Here is a 20014-nt window from a genome sequence, read left to right as displayed (position 1 = left end):
GTAACATTATCAGCAAGCTGACAGGAAAGGAACAGGGCAAAAGCCCGTCCAAAGAATCTCTAAGGAGAAGAATGAAAGCTTCCATAGACGCAATGTAAACCTGTTTCACCTCTGCGCCGCTGTACCGAAGAGCCACGGCTATGCAGTGAAACACCAGCGCAGGGTGAAATTTAAACAGCGCAGTTCGAGGAGATAGTAAATTTTTTACTTTGAAATAACTCAAGTTTTATTTTCATACATTTCTGGAGTTTTATGAGCAAAAGGATGTTAGTTGGAATTTTGGGCGAAATATACAAATCCTATCCAATTTTTACTTTGAATTTAAACAGCGAGCCATACGAAGACAAAATTTAAATGAAATAAATTTCTTAATTCTTTTCTTCTGTAAACTTAAAAAGGGGGGAAAACACATGCCATACAAAACGTAATAAATTTTTATGAATTCATAGTTAAAATTTTACAGTGAAATTTTAAAAGCAAAATTTGCAATAACTAACTGAAACAGAAAAAATAATTAAAGACAATTAAAGGCACCCCTAAATAAATTGAAAACACTGAAATACATTATAATTATCCGACAACAACTTTAAAAACAAATTACCATGAAAGCTTTTAGACAATTATTTGGAATTACCATTGTGAAAACCAAGAGCAAAGTTTTCACCCAATACCCAAAACCATTTCACTTACAGCATTACATTTAAAAAGTCTTTAAAAGAATTTCACATAACTAAAACCAAGTATCTCTGACTACAACAACAAACAACCTTTTCGAACAACGTGGTAAAAGATTGTTAATATGGCCGACGGCATGCTGCTTTGTTGCCTCCTGATGTTATTTCGCACATGCGCAGTGAGGTACGGAGAGTGGATAGCTTTGGGATCGTTTGCCCCTTTAAAGTAAGCTTCAGGGATATACATAATGTGTCTCTTCGGTCTGACGGAGCCACATTTGCCTCGGGGAACCTTTACTTCTTCTCCTTAAAGATTCTTTGGCCCGTCCTTCACGTCCGAACTCCAGACGCAGAAGAAAGAGGGAAAAAAACCGGTTGTGGAGTCCCTTCAAAGAACGTCTATGTAAAGAAGGAAAGGCTCCATAGACGTAATGTAACCCAGTTTGTCTTCTACGTCCCTAGAAAGAAAAGGGAAAATTCGCCAAGGGATTTGGCGTCGGAACCAGTTGGCGAGAATACCCCCCTTTGTGATGTACCGGACCTGGCCGAGATTTTCCTCCTGCGCCACGTGTACAGGAAATTGAGGAACACGGGTTAAGATGAATAAGAAATTGAGGTGTGAAGTTTCACTTTCACTGGCTATTAAACTTGCATTATCTATATTGCAATTTAATGTTTGATATTATATCCGTCAATATGGAGGAAAAAAATGGAGTCACACAGCTTTAAACTCTTGATAAACGTGACCGTCGAACTTCGATATCAGCTTCGAGCTTTGGCGCTTTATGGCGACAGGTGTTTCACGCATGCGCAGCTGTTTCCCTTTTCGTTCGAAGGGAGCCACTACTGCTGCTGCGAAGTTTTCCTTCTTAACAATACATATTCTTTGGTCCCTTCAAGACAAAGAGATTCTTCGTTCGATTACGATTAAGAAACCGATGCGTAAATACAAAGTGGAGGTTTGCTTGCACAAAAACACACATACATTCATGCAGATTCTTCATTATGTAATTTCTTTAAATGTAATACAAGGCAATGATATTTGGTGGCAACAATTTAAAAAGAGATAAGTCCTTTATAGTAAACTAACGCAAAATGCCGTTTCGGGATTCATAGCTCTTCTGGGCCAACACTCCTCCGGGGTAAAAAGTGTTTATAGCAAAGCAAAGCTCATAGAATATACAAGAAATGTTAAGGTTATATATGCAATACTTAAAGACATTTTTAATAGCACATTAATATAAATCAAAATAGCAGCTAAAAATACATACTGCGTTTTATCCTTTTAAACTATATATTAGAAATTTAGTTAAAAACATGTGTCATCTTACTTGACAATAAAACAAAACTAAGCCATCTGTTTAGCTGAAGTTTCAAATAACTAGAGTCAGGAATTTTTGGAATTCTATTGCAGATGGTATTCTTAGATAATCATTTTACGTAACGCGGTAGACAAAAAGGAAAGAATGGACAATGTGAAGGAACGAATGGAATGGACAATTAATAGTGAGGCAGCAAAATAAATAGCTGCAGCAGCTTAAGCAAGACGCAGATATTAGTCAAATCCTCCGCAGTACTCGCTAACTAACGTAAATTACCGATATCACCTACAGATTAAATTCTAAAACATTATTAAGCTAACACTTTCAATAGCATTCTCTCGGAATCACTTAGAACTCGCTAATATCTGCTTTGTCCTCTAGGTCCAGGTTCCTCTGTAAGCCAGGATTATCGTGTGATGTGAACAAACAGGACGTGCTCCGGGTCTCTCGAACAGTGTCTCTATGGACTCATTATAATAAGAACTATAGCTTGTACTCCCGTTATAGGTAATGAGATGGAGGGAGGAAAAGGATAGTGACCATTGTCAGGTGAGTATCCGCCAGGCTTCAGACCGCTTCCCTGAAATAAAATTAATTGCGTATGAAACAAAACAAAAGTAAAATAAAGTAATAAATATGCAAGTATGGAAATATAGTTAAGCCTTGGCTCTCGAAGCCATTTTTATTGGCCCTGCAAGGGCTTCGAAAAAATTCGTTAAGAAAGCTTTAAAAATTCCTTTTTCTCAAACTTCCAGAAAGTCTCCATTTTCGCAAGAAATCGCTAAAATCGCCAGATTTGTTGCGAAAGAGAAAAGTTGTGCCAAGATTTGTCAGGAGCGTTTTTTACCGATATTCGGAATTATAGTTAATTTATTTTTCATTTATACGTTATTGGACTCGGTCAAAATTTATAATTTTATGCAAGAAATAAACACTTAAGCAATAACTTTTTACCTAATCAAGATAAAGTTTAAATTGATTAGATAACTTTAAAGCTTTTTAATTGATTAGATAATTTAACTTTTTATCTTAAATAAGGCTTTAACAATTTAAGAATACTTTTTTTTTTACCAGATTATAATACACATGATTACAAATAAAAATACCAGAATAATGATAACCTAAAACACATATTAATATAGTCCGACATAACATTCCCCCATGAACCAGGGGGAAAAAGTTTGAACTTCAAAAATTTTTAAAAACAAAATAAAAGAGCATTTCAAAATACCAGCAAGTCTAGTGTCACACAAATAATCAACTCAAAACTAGTTGTCACGGACAGCAGTGATAAAAAAGAAAAAAAAAATTAAAATTTACTTACAAAGCATTAAGTTTAAAAAAATTAAATTCAAAATTTAATTACAACTCGTATAACCAATTAAACAGCATCAGGAGTGAAGTGTCATCAAAATCCATTTGCAAAAACAAGTTAATAAAAGCGCACAGAGCACAAACCAAAAAAAAATTAAATCACTAGAAAGGAAAAAAAAAAAAAAAAAAAAAAAAAAAAACACTTTAATCCTAAATGAATTAAATGAATTAAACACTGAAATGAACCAGAAGTTGAAACAAGCGGAGAACAACCCCCAGGAACGGAAAAGAGAACATGACCAAAAGAAAAAAAGTAAGCCAAAAGAATTTAGAGCGCATCTAGAAACAAAAAGGAAAAATAATTTAGATAAACTTATTTGAAGCAAGGAAATGAATATTTGGGACCAGCCGAAAAAAATCCTTAAACGCAAAGCACTATTGTGTCAAGAACTCGAAACCGAAACTAAAAGAAATTCATACAAATATAGATAACTCCTAGACCCAAACCATTTGCAAAATACGGAGGAAAAACTTTAAATACTCCATCAAGAAAACAAAACTAACTCTAAAAAAATTGGAATTCAAATTCATAAGCAATTCAATATCAAACGAAAAGAAATTCTGAAATTAGTCAACATGAATTCAACAAAAACTGAAGCAGGTTACACACACCGGTATTTCCACGCAAACAAAGAAAGTATCCAACATAAAAAATTTGCCACAATTTTTAGAAGAAAATCAAACTGCATCAAGGCTCAAAAGGAAGTGAGTCACAACGAAGAACAGTTGTTATCCATACCTTTCACTGACATGAAGAATCATAGAGCCATCAACCCATATGCATGTAAGTCGGGAGAGTAAGGGAATTTAATGAACAATACTTGCAATTCAATGCGTTCCCTAAACAAACCCCCAGACCAGCTAAAAATGTACTCAGAATCCACGTCTTATAAAAAGGTGATATACCAAACTAAGGCTGTAATCAACACAACGACAATGTAATTAAAATAGTTCTCAAAAGAAGACTAGCTTCTGGAAAGTAATCGAGTTCTGAAAGTGAATAGTATGCATTGCACTCTAGGTATCAATCGAAAGCATGACAACTTCACAACAAGACTACAAAACTGCAGGCACAAAAATGCAAAAGATGACAAGAGGGAAGTGTTTACTAAAAACAATCTCAAACTCAAAATCTCAAAATCCACAAATCTCAATTCTATACTTCTTCTTAAACCACTTCAAAGCAAAACTCCTAGTACACTAAGCCTCTAGAGCAATTACAATTTGTCAGTAACCACACAGTGTCAATCAGAAAAAGCAGAAAAAAAAAAAAAAAAAGAAATTTGGAAGACTACAATCTTGAAAACAGAAACTCAATACAAAACTAAGTGGAGTTAATTACTCTTAAAATCTCACAAATGAAATCAAAATTCTTCTCAAATATCTCCACAACACTTACATAATTAATTTCTAATTCCATAAAATCAAGTTTAACTTCTCAACACAAATTTTCACTTCTCCTTAAATCAAAGTTTATATTTCAAAACATATTTCACATTCACTTTTAAAGTTACTACAACACTGCAACAAGTTCAACCAAAGAAAAAATTTAAATTCAAAACTAAAGCAATAAAACTATTGAAGCTCAAAAATTGACAAAGTCAAAAAAAATTTTTAGATCACTGTTAAAACAAATGTTAGATCACTCATTAGTGAACTCACTATAAAACTAACTTTAAAACTACTTGAAAAGCCAACAGTAATAAGTAAAGTGTAAGAAAAGTATCTTTTAAACTACAAATCAAAATTTTAAACAATACCAGTTCTACCTTTCCACAAAATTTTTTTTTTCAAAAATCACAACTCACAATTGATGTAAAACACAACACTCACTATTCTACTGTTTTCACACTATTCTCAGACAGCAATAAACATTCATAAAACTCACAACTAGGTAGAAATTCAGTTACTCAAACTCATAAAGCTACACAAGAAACTTCACTCCGTCAGAAAACTAACTTCCCCCCCCCAAAAAAAAAACAAATTAAGCAATCCCTAAGTAAACTATCACTGGTCTCGCGTCACTTTACAAATCTAACCAAAATTAACTTTAAGAAACAAGAATTTCAGATTTTTCCATAAAATAAATTCAAAATCGAATTTTTAACTCAATTGTATTAAGCACAAATTTCATAAAATCTGTTAACACACTTCAAGAAGTTTAAAAAAATACTATTTCTCGAACACAAAGAGCAGTTTTGAGAGCAGCTAAAATAGACATTTTTGTTGAAATATGATACCCTAGATTTTTCGGGATTAAGACACTTCCTTTACTTCGTACAAGGAAGTGAAAAGGGTGTTAACATTTATTTGTTTAAACTAAATGCTTTATATCAGCATGGGTATTTACATGAATTTACATAGCAGATTAAATAGGATTATTTGTAGACTAATTGGCATGTAGTTCGGAATCTTTTAATAGGTGACCTTTCTCGAAAAGTACCAAATAGAAAACATTAAATGTTTATAAAATTAAATAAATGAAAAGTTTAATTTTGGTCGTCGTTTCCTATAAAAAAAGACGAAAAATTTAAGTCTATGCTGCGTGTTTGAAACTAAATTCGAAATCGATTTTTCTTTTTATAAACTAAAAGATATGAATGAATGACTAAAAATAAAGCAGGAAAAGGATGCATTGTAAATAATAAGCGAAAAAGTGGTAAACAAAATTGCAAAAATCAAAACTGAATAAATCACACTTCAATCGAGTATCACTATGATAAAACTCACGAATAAAGCAAATGTTCCGTATATTTTATGGATATACGCGTCAAGAAATAAAATGAAAACCTCATACCTTTGTAAGGTTTCCAATAAATTTATTCAGATAACAGAATAAACAAAAAGGTTCAGAAATTTGAAATTCATCAGTTAGCATTTTTAATGGTCTTTTTATTTAGCAAATGTTTGTTTATTTGGTTGGAGATTTTAATGCCGAATATATGTATTTACACTGAATAAACATTCCGTGCATTGCAGAAATTATTATTTATCTATCATTTTAAAATACAGAAAAGGGGAACACAGTATTTTCTTTCAAATCTAGTTACAGATTGATTACCATGAATCGAAAGATCAATAAGTTAATTCTCTTTTATTTATATGATACATTTGGTTTCAAGGTGAATTTTGCTTGCCAAGAATATGGCTGTAAATTCAAAGTGGAAAGACATTTAGCAGTCAAAACTCCTCGAGCAATAAAAGCGTCTAGTCCTAGTATTTCGCTTCGGGATTCAAATCCCGGCGAATGGGCTGGATGGATGGACGTTTTCGTGTTTTGCCATATGTAACGTGTATAAGACCCCATTCCCGTTAGAATGTCCTCTACGAAGGCGTCCCTCCTCTTAGGCCGATTTCCCTTAAATGCTTTGTCATAATTAAATAAACCAAACCAGATCATCAAGTCACAAGCTCAAATTTCGATTTTCTGTCTTTTGAAGTACCCATGTTTCTGGGTTTCTTACTTTTTTTTTCTAGCAAACGTAATTGATCCATCTGTTTCTCGGAAAAAAATTTAGCGAGAAAGTTTTCCAAGTAAATTTTCTGAGATAATTCGCTTTTTTCCTTACTGAGCCGTAATTTATGATTTCTCCATCTTTTAAACAATTTTCTTAGTTTTCAAAATATGTAATTTGTTTTTTTCTCCTTATTGGGCTATGGACCTTTTCAACAAGAGACTACTTCTTCCTCCTCGATTAAATTCTAGTTTAAGAGAAAATTCTTGACCTTCGCAAAAAATCCTTCTCAAATACTTTATTTATGGAATTGATTAAGTATGGAAATGATGAAGGAATGTCGTGTGCTTCCTCAGAGCCAGATATTTCTGGAATCTATTCAAGTCTGGAAGTGATGAAGGAATGTCTTGTTTTCCCTCAGAACTAGGTGGTAAAATATTTTGACACCTTTCTTTATAAGGAATAATAAAACTATCATTTCATGACACGGATTCACTTGTAGATGCAATAAACCAATGTTCCATAGATGAAATAGAAAAAATTTCTGCATTCGATTCTTCAAAAGAACTTATTACCGACACAGAATTAACATCAGATAATTCTTCTAAATCGTTTACCATTTCTTCTGATATATATTTCCTTCTAACGCCAAGGCACGAACAACTGCAAGCGAAATGAAAAGCATTATGGGACACAGAAGAAGGCGAACAATTACTTAAACATTAAGATAAACAACAGAAAAAGGCCTCACTTCGGTCTTACCAGCTGTCGAATAACATTTGGTACGAAAATGTAAAGAAAACTGAACAAAGTGGCATCAAAATGCTGGTACATCAAATCGCATTAGCCTCAAACAAGGAATAAGACCAATCACAATTACTGCTAGCGTTAACCTTCATACAAGCAGTTATGTAAAGAGAACCGAAAAAAGTGGCGTCAAAATGCTGGTACATCAAATCGCATTACCCTTAACCTTTTGAGGCCGGGGCTTTGGTAGCAGTAAAAGCTACCAAAGGACGGGGAATCTTGAACCGAATGCTTTCCCCCTTTAAGAAATCACCTCCTATTTGCAACAAAGATTCTTGTGTGTAGTTTAATGGATTCTCAGAGGGGTGCATCTATGTCGCAAAAGGAAGACCTTTGAAAGAGATAAGTGGTTAAAACCCTAGGGACGTCAAATTTGACATTTCACCCCGCTTTTCAGCCTAGAAAATGGGGGAAAAAGATATGGCCACTAAAGTGGACAACCCCGTCTTTTCAAAGAGAAGACTCTATGGCCACTATAATGGCCATCCCGTCTTCTAAAGGTTAAACAAGGAATAAGACAAATCACAATTACCTCTAGCGCTATTTTTGATATAAGCAGTTATGTAAAGGATACCGAAATAAGTGGCGTCAAAATGCTGGTACATCAAATCGCATTAGCCTTAACTCTTTCGCATCGAAGTCGCCCGTAACGCCCGTTCATTCACGCAACGGCAAACCGCCCCAACGCCTCGTTTATTTTCTACCTAGTTCTTTCCCCTCCACGTTAGTGTGTGGCTCATTGGTTTCGCGAGTTGTTAAAAGGCATGTAAATCATTCTTTTGAAGCAAATAAAGGAGAAATACGGAAAGCTATTGACGTTCGCAGGTGCAATCCGGCCCTAAGGTGAAACTGCGCACAATGGAAGAAACCGCAGAAAAACCTCCAAGAGCAGCAAAGGGGAAAGGAAAACTATTCCAAGACAAATTCGTAAACACGGGCGTTTTCGATGTTTGTTGAAAACAGATTTGGTCGTCTCTCGATGCGAAAGAGTTAAACAAGGAATAAGACCAATCACAATTACCGCTAGCGTTATTCTTGATATAAGGAGTTATATTTAGAAAATAATGGTTCAAAGCATGCCAAATACTCTTTTTCATTTTTATATACATTTAGAAAAATCCAAAATATATTAAAATATGTAAAATTTAATTAAAAAAATTACGAAGACTAATTTCGTTTGCGGTCAAAATGATAGCATCCGTAACTGTAGTGCTAATAAAGAAATCAAATAACCTTTAGCCATTCAACTATGTTATGCATATTAAAATAGTATGTGTAAAAATGTCTCCTCTCAGTTCATGAAATTTTAAGGATTATGTATTTAAAAATATAACATTTTAGACAATACTATTGATCTTTCTTATAGATTCTCTGGATAATTTGGAATTTCGGATTATATATTTCATTATTTTGTAAAACTTTAATGTGTGTATTTGTGTATTTAATTATGGCAAAGCACACTACAGCTATCTGCCTAAGGGAAGGGATGCCTTCGTGGAGGACTTTCTAAGGGAAACTGGCTCGTATACACGTTGCACATGGGGAAAACCACGAAAACACCCATGCAGTCAGCCCGTTCGCGGGATTCGAACCTCGGAATTCAAAATCGGATATCCGGAAATTCAAAAGATATGTTATATTTAAATATCTTGTGATTTTGTGCATGAGTTGAATTTTACATGGCTTAAGTATGAAGAACATGATATTTTATTTATAAATTTAACACACAAAACCCTAATAATAAAAATAATAATAAAAAAAAAATAAATAAATAAAAAAAGAAAGGTTTTAAAGCTATCTAAGAAAGTTAAACATTGATATGGTAAACAGGGAAAGACTGAAAAAAACAGACACTAAATGACTGCTAACACTTAGCACTGCATCGAAAATACTAAAATATGCTGCTAATCGGCTTTGATTTTTTTGAAATTTTTCTGTTAAATTGCATATGGCGTAAGTGCGAAAAAAGGATGCTTAATAATGAAGCTAAAAAGACGAAATGAAATGGGTCAGCAAAATTGAGAGCTAGAGCAGAATGTTAAACTGAGAACACAACGAGAGAGTTAAAAATGTAAACAAAGACTTTGGGACGACCATTAAAATATGAACATTTTCAAATTTTTAGTCCAAAGGGGCTTTGTCCTTGAAGAACTATTATTTTTATTTTGCGATTTTGCGTTGAATCACTATAATTGTCCGTTTCACTTTTCAAACTGTTGCCACCGAATGTTAGAGTCCTGCATTATATTTGAAGAAATTAAATAATGAAAAACATGCATAAATGTATGTATATTTCTCGCATTGTGATAAAACAACGGTATATAGAGCCATCGAATTTTGAATGGCGTAATCCTCCTACGAATATGGGCATGTGGAAGACCAAATTTGAAATTTAGAATTTGTTTTATTATCGGTTTCATAATTTTGTAAAACTTTAACGAATTTTTGAGTAACAAACAAACTCAACGATATGAAAGCGAGCAATGGTAACAATCTACGGGGGGGGAGAACCTTTTTATCTCCAGCGCGCGGAACTGTGTATCGGAAATTCTAAAGATAGGCTCATTTTAAAATTATTTTGTGCCATTGCTATTGAACTGAATTTTAGACATGATATTTAATAAATAAACGTAACACACAAAACGTTAAAAAAAACAACCATCTGGACGTAATTTTAAATATGAAACATTTCAGAATTTTTTTCAGTCATTATATTTTTTTTTGGGGGGGGTGGGGAGAGCGCACAGGCAACTTGAAAGGAATCCTCCAAAAGTACTTTTCTTTAGCATAAACGATGTCTTTTATAAATAAGCAGTCGATCACCCTACACACGTAACTATCTATAATAATAATTTTATAATGTTTTCAAGTCATTTGATATAGCGTTAAATGAAAATGATTTTTAATTTTATTCCTTTATATTGTATATTCAGCTGGGAAAAATTTTTCTTGGTGACAGCTTTTCTCAGAAAAAAATTGTAATAGATCAAAGCTGTGGCTGTCAAGATCTTATATTTAATTATAACTGCCTCACTACATATTAGCTCATTTCCGAAGCTGCAATCTCAGATCTGCTACCGGCATATCAGAAGAGATCCATTGTTCTAGAAACAATCTACAGTGGTGGCCAAAATTGTGGACACTTTTGGAAATTTTTATGTTTTTGAAATTTGTATGCTTATAGAAAATGTTACGTTTCGCAAAATGCAAACTTGTATATATCATTTTAAAGAGAATTTATTACTGAATTCAATACAAAACACAAAATTCAATTATTTGCAATGCAAAAGAAGTTATATGTACTTTAATATAAATAAAAAACACAGTTGTGAAGTGGTTTGTAATGTCTAGCTTTCCTGGTCAATCACTTTTCTTGCTCTGAGAACCAATCAAATGTTAGTAACTGCCAGTAGAAGCTGACATCATGTTTACACATGAAGCAATTCATTATTTTGCTTTGTTCTGTAGAAGGAGGACCTGTTTCTTATACACTACAATTACAAGTAGGAATTTTTGAAAAAATTTTAATATTTAGTCAAGAAGCAATGACATCAGATAAAAGAGTAGATTGGACACCTAGAAAGAGGTGTAATATTATTGTGTTACGAGAAAGTGGTCTTCCCTATGCTGAAATTCTGAAATTTCCTATGCTGAATTTCCTATGCAGATGGGTGGTTCAGTGACTACATCTGGAGTCCGAAAGTTTACGATATCAGGAGACAAATTCAATAAAAAACAAAGAAGGAAAAGGCCGAAAAAGCTGCACTTCATCTATTGATGACAGAAGAATAAAACGACTATGTCTCCAAGGTAGAAAAATGTCATCAGCGGCCACCAGAAGTGATCTGAATGATGCTGGTGCTTCTGTCAGTTCAAAAACAATCAGGAGAAGATTAACAGATGTTGGATTGAGAGGTAGAATTCCACAAAAAAAAGCCTTATCTTATTTTTCAGCAACGAAAAAATAGACTATAATGGGCAAAGAAACACATTAATTGGACAGATAATCAGTGGTCGCAAGTTATATGAAGTGATGAAACTAAGATATCGTTATTCGGTAGTGATGGGCGAAAATATGTAAGACGTAGAATAGGAGAAGAGCTACATCCTGACTGCATTCAACCAACTGTGAAAACCCAGTTAGTGTTATGATTTGGTCATGCATGTCAGCAGATGGTATTGGTCGCGTTCATGTCATCGAAAGGACACTGAATGCCAGAAAATACATTGACACTATTCTAGAACCAAAACTTCTACCTTCCATCAGAGATCTCTTTCCCAACAATGCTTCGTTTATTTTTCAGCAAGATTCTGCTCCTTGCCACACGGCCAAAATATCGAAAGAGTGGTTTCGTACAATGAGCATTAAATTGTTGTCATGGCCAGGAAACAGTCCTGACCTCAATCCTATCGAAAATCTGTGGCCCCGTTTGAAATCTCTTGTCCAAAGAGTCGCCCATCAAATAAAAGGGAACTAATTGAGGCTATAATTGTTTCCTGGCATCATATAATAACGAAAGAAGAGCTTAAAACTCTTGTCAGCTCAATGAAACGTCGATGTGAAGCTGTAATCAAAAATAAAGGGTACCCTACTAAGTACTGATAACTCACTGCAATCATCACTATCTAATGTATATCGATAACTATTATCGTTTAACTTTTTTGTATTGCAAATAATTGAATTTTGTGTTTTCTATTGAATTCAGTAATAAATTCTCTTTAAAATGATATATACAAATTTGCATTTTGTGAAACGTAACGTTTTCTACAAGCATACAAAGTTCAAAAACATAAAAATTTCCAAAAGTCTCCACAATTTTGGCCACCACTGTATATATACAATGCGGAGTGGAAACGAGAGATGTATTTATATGTATGTAAAATTGCACCAAGCAGTAAATTATCACAGTTAGTAGGAAGGGTGTAGGAAGAACAGAGGACGCCAATTCGTGTAGCAGCCTTAAAAAACGTCTGCCCGCAAACTCATTCTCCTTGTTTTTGCGCGAGAACAACATAATTATGAGAAGTTATAAGAACATTTGGGAGCCTGGACTCGAGAATTATGGGCTTGAGCCGCAATCGAGCCCTCTTAGCGATTTTATTATCTTAATTATATCCTAATAACGAGCCTTCTAAATTATGCATAGATGCGTGCACCAAAATTTCCTCGCGAACATGCCAGAATGCGTAGACATAAACGGAGGCAACCTGCCTGATGCCATTTTCCAAAATTAAGCATAAAATATGTGCGTAATAAATATCACGATTGGATGTATGTATAAACGGTTCCCTTTCTTTTTCTTCTGCTTTCATATATTACCTATGAGTATTAAAAATACTTCGGTCGCTTCCATCACGCTATATAAAATATACACTTAATACATCTGTAAACGAATAAAAATGCACTGATAAAAGAATAATGAACTAAAAACAAAGAAAAATATCTGAAAGTTTTCAGATTTAATATTTCGCCCAAAGGAGCTTTTTTCTAACGTTTTGCGTGTTACCTTTATTTATTAAATATCATGTTCTTCGCAATTAAACCATAAAATTCAACTCAAAAGCAATATCACAATATAATTTGAAAAGAGCATATCTTTAGAATTTCCGATACACAGTCTCGTGCGCTGGAGATAATTTTCTTTTTCCTTAGAGTGTTGCTTTGAAATCTTTCAATTTTTGTTAATAAAAATTTCGTTAACGTATTAGAAAATTTGAATTAGATAATAAAACAAATTCGAAGTTCAGAATTCGGACTTCCATGTGCCAGGTTTTGGTAGGAGGATTACCTTATTCAACATTTGATGGCTCTAGGTACCGTTGTTTTTCTCAGTGCGAGGAACATTAATGCAGATTCCTCATTATCTAGTCTCATTAAATGTAAAACTTGGCGATAATATTAGGTGGCAACAGTATCAAAAATGAATCGACGCAAAATGCCATTTTGAACTTAAAAGCCTTCCTGGACAAACGTCCTTTGGGTTAACAGCTAATTAAAAGACAAACTGAAAAAAACAAACATTACTGTGTAAAGCAATGGATATCAGTACATGAAGCTAATCTTTGTTAATATCACAATTTCATCGATATTCTGATACATTTACTGACTTTTAAGATTTACCTTTTATTTCCTCGAATTTCATTAGAGATATTTCTCGTGGAATTAATTCACTTCTTACTTCGTAACAAAGGAAAAATATATAAAAACTCAAAACCTTTCCATTAAAAATTATAAATTACAGGAAAACATAAAATACCAAGCACCGTTAAAATAGTTAAAAACAATTTTTAAAACTAAAATTAGAGTTTCTACCCCAAAACAAGTAATTCTTTCAGCGGACAGGATGACAAAATGTTCCGTGCACAAAATTGAAAGTTAACTTCCTGTGGCACTGGGCAAACGGACACTGAAATTGGTGCACAAATTGACTTAATTCATTATTCTATTAAGAGTTTCCAATGCAAATAAATGGCGGCTTCATTAGGCATACACCAGTTAAATGGTTAAATAGTTGATAATGCTAGAACTATTGCATGCAGATTAAATAAACGTATGAAAACCTTAACCGGAATATAAAAACCACATAATTTAATCACTTTCAAGGCAAAAAATGCAGGATTTACTGACATATAATAAAAAAAATTCTAAGCTCACCGAGCCAGGTAACAGAGTGGCAATGTGTATTTATATTTCATTAGTGCAGCCGATTTCAATGAAAAAGGGAGGTACAAAACGAGATATTATAGCAGTTGCGTATACAAAATTTGAACGTTCTACGGCTACTCGTTCATTAGTTATGCAAGATACTACACACATATGTACGTGAAAAAAAAAATATTTCTTCTAAATCCATTTTATATTACGCAAAAACACGTTTGGAATGGTTTCGAGAGTGGTTGAAATGGATATCTTTGTTGCAATATAATACCCGACATTTTTCGCTATAGCAATATATTCTTTATTCCTTACAACAAAGTGAAAATATATAAGTGTCACTTTACATTACATTATTAAAAACGTGTATGAAATAAAATATTAGCAATAATAAAAATGCGTTTACTAACAGAGATCACTATGCAAACAGAAACTTAATTTTTTCTTCATACATTATTTCATACGTTCAAACCATTCTTTTACAAAAAGTTCAGTAATGTCTGTACAAATAGTTTTATTATGAATGAAATCAATGGCCTTATTTGATTAAAAATAAAGAAGTCAAGAGTTCAATGAATTTATTTTATATCCGAACAATAGGAACTCTACTCTACTACTCTTTTCCAATTAAGATAGTATCTTCTTAGCGCGGAGAGCTAACGAACGAGGATTCCTTGGACATTGTGATTTGCCTATGAATTTAAAGGAAAGCTTTTGTTGGTTTAATTACTTAAGTTCAAAGTTCTGTATTTTACGAGAGTAAAGCTATACAGATTTGATAGGTTTTAAACTGTCAGAAGGGGTAATATGGGTAGGAAGAGGAGGAATTAAGAATGAAGATTATTATGGGAGGAAGGATTTATTCATCCACACATCTGGCTGGTCTTCTTTCATGTTTTTAAATGTTTCCTATTTTAGTTTTAAAGACTAATATTAATGCAAATTGATTCTTACGAGCTTCTATACTCATGAGAAATTCTTACAGGAACACTAATGGATATCCAGTATATACAGGGGTTGGACAAAAATATGGAAACACCTTTAAAAAAACATGTTTCTTTGCTTAATATGGTGTAGAAAACCCGTTGGCATCGAAAACAGCTTGCAGTCTTCTCGAAATGGATAAATACAGTTCCTGTATGTTTCCCAAGGGAATATTATACCATTCTTCCTGCAAAACGGTGGCACGTTCAGATAACGATGTTGGCGGTGGATAACGAGAACGCACTTTCCGTTCCAATGTAGACCACAAAGGTTCGATAATATTCAGGTCTGGTGACTGTGGTGGCCAGGGGAGATGGGACAACTCATCCTCGTGCTCAGAAAACCAGTCCTGGACAATGTGAGCTGTGTGAACAGGGGCTTTGTCGTCTTGGAAGACACCATCACCATCGGGGAACAAATGGATGTACCATGGGATGATGTACCATGGGAACAATTGATCGGCCAAAATGTTCACATAAGTCTTGGCAGTCATGTGCCCTGACACAGTTATCATGGGGCTAGCAGAGAACCACGATATGGCTGCCCAAAACATAACAGAACCCCCGCCATGTTTCACTCTTGGCAACAAGCACTCTGTATTATAGGCTTGAGATGGCGTTCTCCAGACGTAAACTCGGCCAGAAGTGGGAAACAATGTGAAAGAAGACTCGTCAGACCATATTACTCGCTTCCACTGCTCTATAGTCCAGGCTTTATGACTTAAACACCAACTTTTCCTGTTACGGGCATTAGCATCACTGATGAGTGGCTTCTCAATTGCAGCACGGCCAGCAATTCCCTGTTCATGAAGCTCCCTTCTACATTCATTTCAGCAGTAACTTTTGCAGCTGTGGTCTTCTTATTTTTCGTCACAATTGCCCTTAATGATCGTCTGTCACGATCACTCAGGACACACTTTCGTCCGCGCTGTGATTTAGCAGATGATGTTTTTCCGCTTTTCATATATGCGGAATAAATCTTCGATACAGTACCTCTTGAAACACTAAACACCTCGGGTACCTTGCTTACGGAAGCACCTACCATACGTGCTTCAACAATTTGCCCACGTTCGAAGTCTGTTAACTCTGACAGAATGCAATGACAACCTCACATAACAGTACTCCGACAACAACTGAACTGTTTAGCACATTTACCAGCGCCACCTACATCTTTCATTAAAATCAATCTTTCTTTTCAAACATGCATTTCACAAGGTGTTTCCATATTTTTGTCCATCCACTGTATGTACCTACAAGTGGCAGTTGTTAAGAAACACGCAGAACTTATAGTTCACTCTTTGTTCACAATTAGCATCCATTGTGCCACCTTAACGAATGCAACAACAATCCGAACAGTGTGTTGCTAAGCTCAGCCTTCCCTCCTAGTAGGTTTGCGCGGAAACATGGCCAAGGTCATTTCAAGTACGAATGCATACCAGGTAACATAAAAATAATATTCGTTCCTTTTCAGTACTCAGAGATTCAGAAATAAAAAAAAAAATAATTGTCCTGGAGTTTTTATGACAAAGGATGTATGTAGCAACTTATCGCTCATTCCAAGTGTGTAAAGGACAAACAAAAGTTAAATTCACCCTTTATGATCTCAAAAATACAGATGGCCCCTTTCTTAGGTTTACATAAAAGTCTCCGCTCGGACTTTAAATGAAAATAATTAACCAACCTAATGCTAAACTAAACATAGCCGAAGCTGTACAAAATCATTTAACTCAGTTGGCCCTTAATTCAATAAACCGACGGATATCAGCAGGCAGGTAGAATGGTGTCCGCCGATAACATCGCGGCAAAAACATCGCGGACGAAAACGTCGCGGAGAAAACAACGCAAGGCGAAAACGTCGTGCTACAAAACATCGTGGGAGAAATCATCGCAAAGAGAAAACATCGCAGTCCTAAACCATCGTGGTACAAAACATCGTCGTCGAAAATAAAGCGGTTCGAAAACTTCGCAGTTTAAAAACATCGTCGTCGAAAATATCGTGGTAAAAAATAAAGTATCTACAAATCATCGCATGACGATAACATCGCAGACATGCTTTTTTCAGGCTTTAACAACTGTAAATGTATATTCCCATAATGATTTGTGAGCGCAAGATGTAAAGAAAGATAATTTTTACTTTCATATTTTTTATTAAATATTAAATTTTTGCTGAGAAAATAAGAAGAAAACTTAAGCATAGAAAATTAATGCAACTTATAGCACTTAATAAAATTTTAAATCGACATAGTTAACTAACAAAGACCATTAATAAATAATTTTTTATAAAGATTTTACAGGTAATTTTTCATAAAAAGTATAATCTATTAAGTTGCATTTAATTTTCTATGCTTAAGTTTCCTTCTTATTTTTTCAGCAAAAATTTATTAGTTAATAAAAAAATTTGAAAGTAAAAATTATCCTTCCTTACATCACTTGCGCTCACAAATCATTATGGGAATATCCATTTACAGTTATTAAAGCCTGAAAAAAGCATGTCTGCGATGTTATCGTCATGCGATGATTTATAGATACTTTATTTTTTACCACGATATTTTCGACGGCGATGTTTTTAAACTGCGAAGTTTTTGAACCGCTTTATTTTCGACAATGATGTTTTGTACCACGATGTTTTAGAACTGCGATGTTTTCTCTTTGCGATGTTTTCCCCCCACGATGTTTTGTAGCACGATGTTTTCGCCTTGCGTTGTTTTCTCCGCGACGTTTTCGTCCGCGATGTTTTCGGCTGTAACCGGTACAATACGACCGAGCGTAGTTAGCTTTAGGCAACGAAGCAGCCTGACGGCAAACATGTGTCACTAAAAACTCCTATAAGTTCTTCTTCTGAAGTAAGCGAGACATTCCTTTAAATACTCTTTCTACCTAAATTACACGTAACGCGATACTATAAACTTATTATGGAAGGGAATAGTAGGTGGAAAACGAGAATGGACGATAAAGCATGTTAACTATTAAAAACGTAAAATAATCCTTACAAAACAAACCTTCGATACTTAATCGTACTTGAGGATTTAATGAGATTTTTGACTTTTTTTCTGCAAAAATAAACTAGTAGTTTTTTTCAGTTGGTGAATTATGTTTCCTTGAAGCTTTTCACGTTCACCAAAATGTATCTTCTTTGCTTAGTGAAATTTGTTTCAATTTAATTCTTTCTAGCTCCCTTAGAACTCTAATATCTTATACTATACTTTTCCACATTTTAGTTCTACTTTTCTCGAAAGATAGAGGTACGTTTGATTCTCTTTGCTTCGCCTAATGTTTTTGATACAAAATGTTTGTCGGTTCTCCCATTTTGGAAAACTTTTCTGATGAAGAAAATTCACTTGTGTCTGATGGTCTTTGAAATCCGAAGGGTTTCAGTATTCTGCCAAAATTTAAATTAAAGTTAAAAATCCTTTTTAGCAACGCATTCGTTAAAAAAAATATTTAAGTACAATATAGGTATATTGCATTAATTTATTTACTTGTTATTCAAATAAACTAAACTAATAAACATTTTTATATGTTTTTATATTAATGTAGCTGGTAGACCTCAACCCGAGGGGAGAAGATAACACTAACACTTCTTCTTACACTTGCTCTGAGATTATTAACGTTTATAATAATACATTAAAAATAATTCATTTTTCAGCTTTTACGCAAATACTCATTTATATCAATTAATACATTATCAGCGCTGACTTGTAAAATAATTTGTTTCAGCCGAAAGCTAATGCACATTATTATTCCCTAATTATTGTAAATATATATTTTTCTTTCCTTTTTTTATCTCTCTTATTTTTCCTGTTGTTCTTTAAGCAAAACCTAATTGCTGCTTATTTAATATTTTTTTGGTCCTCGAAGCAAGAAGTAGAAATAATTTATTGCTAAATTAGAAATAATTACTTTCTAATTACTTAACGACATTTTCGCGATTAGAATGAGGACTGCACATTAAGGGTAAAAATGAATACTAAATATGGGCATATCTGAGTTACACTTGAGTGCAACTTATTAAAAGATATTATATAAAAAGAAATGGAAGCATTTTTAAAAATGAAAGTTTTAAGAATTCAGTAAAAGATGCACGATAATGAATAATCAGAAATTTTAGAAGCTTAATTACCAATCTGAAAGAAATTGAATCCGCGGATCAAAAACGACCACCCATTTACGTTTAGAATTCATTTATGTTAGTGTTTTATTAAAATGTATTTTCTAATTCAATACAAACCAATTTATTTGAAGAAAAATGTAAGTAATAAGAGAATTTATTATGCCAAGGTAATTACGTTTGTGCTATTCAAATACGTGAACATCCATATCTAGGTCAAATGTATGTTTCAGATATTTGTAATACCATTTTTCTTTCAGATTCTGGGAGAATGAGATTAGCAATACACAGGCTGATTATTATTTTAGGTACCTTATTTAGCACTATGTAGAACTTGTTCTGATAGACTTATATCAGTTATCTTGGTATACAGGCTATATGAAACATGGGGAAAAGAAATATACAGTTAACTCACAGTATTTGTTCGCAGCATTCCATTTGCATCTATCGCATGTTCAATGCGTGTTACTGCGTGTTACCAGTAGAGAGAAGGGGTTTTTTTATAAAGCTTAGCACCACAAAAGATGTATTGAATCCAACTTCACTTTAAAATTTGGGAGAAATAATTGTTTTACAGTAAAGTTCATGAAACACGAAAACGAATTATCAAAGAGATGTATTAAATCCAATTGCAAT

The 20014-nt window shown here is 33.8% G+C and overlaps 1 protein-coding gene across 3 annotated transcripts in view; it reads left to right on the top strand.

The window, feature by feature from the left end:
- The window catches only part of LOC118185305 (dopamine D2-like receptor), an 865565-nt gene that overhangs the window by 350710 nt on the left and 494841 nt on the right, over positions 1-20014 (top strand). The window contains exon 1 of one of the 3 annotated variants that reach the window (XM_085813828.1): positions 1829-2545. The exons of the other annotated variants lie outside the window; for them this stretch is intronic. The gene's annotated coding sequence lies outside the window, so the exon portion shown is untranslated. Of the gene's footprint in view, positions 1-1828; positions 2546-20014 lie in introns of those variants that run through there. 3 annotated transcript variants of the gene reach the window in all.

This window comes from Stegodyphus dumicola, chromosome 1 (assembly GCF_044657685.1).
Source record: "Stegodyphus dumicola isolate Sdum_Otavi_A_Nest chromosome 1, ASM4465768v1".
NCBI classification, from domain to species: Eukaryota; Metazoa; Arthropoda; class Arachnida; order Araneae; family Eresidae; genus Stegodyphus; species Stegodyphus dumicola.
Note: the sequence above shows the minus strand (reverse complement) of the source record. Positions and strands in the feature narration are given on the sequence as shown.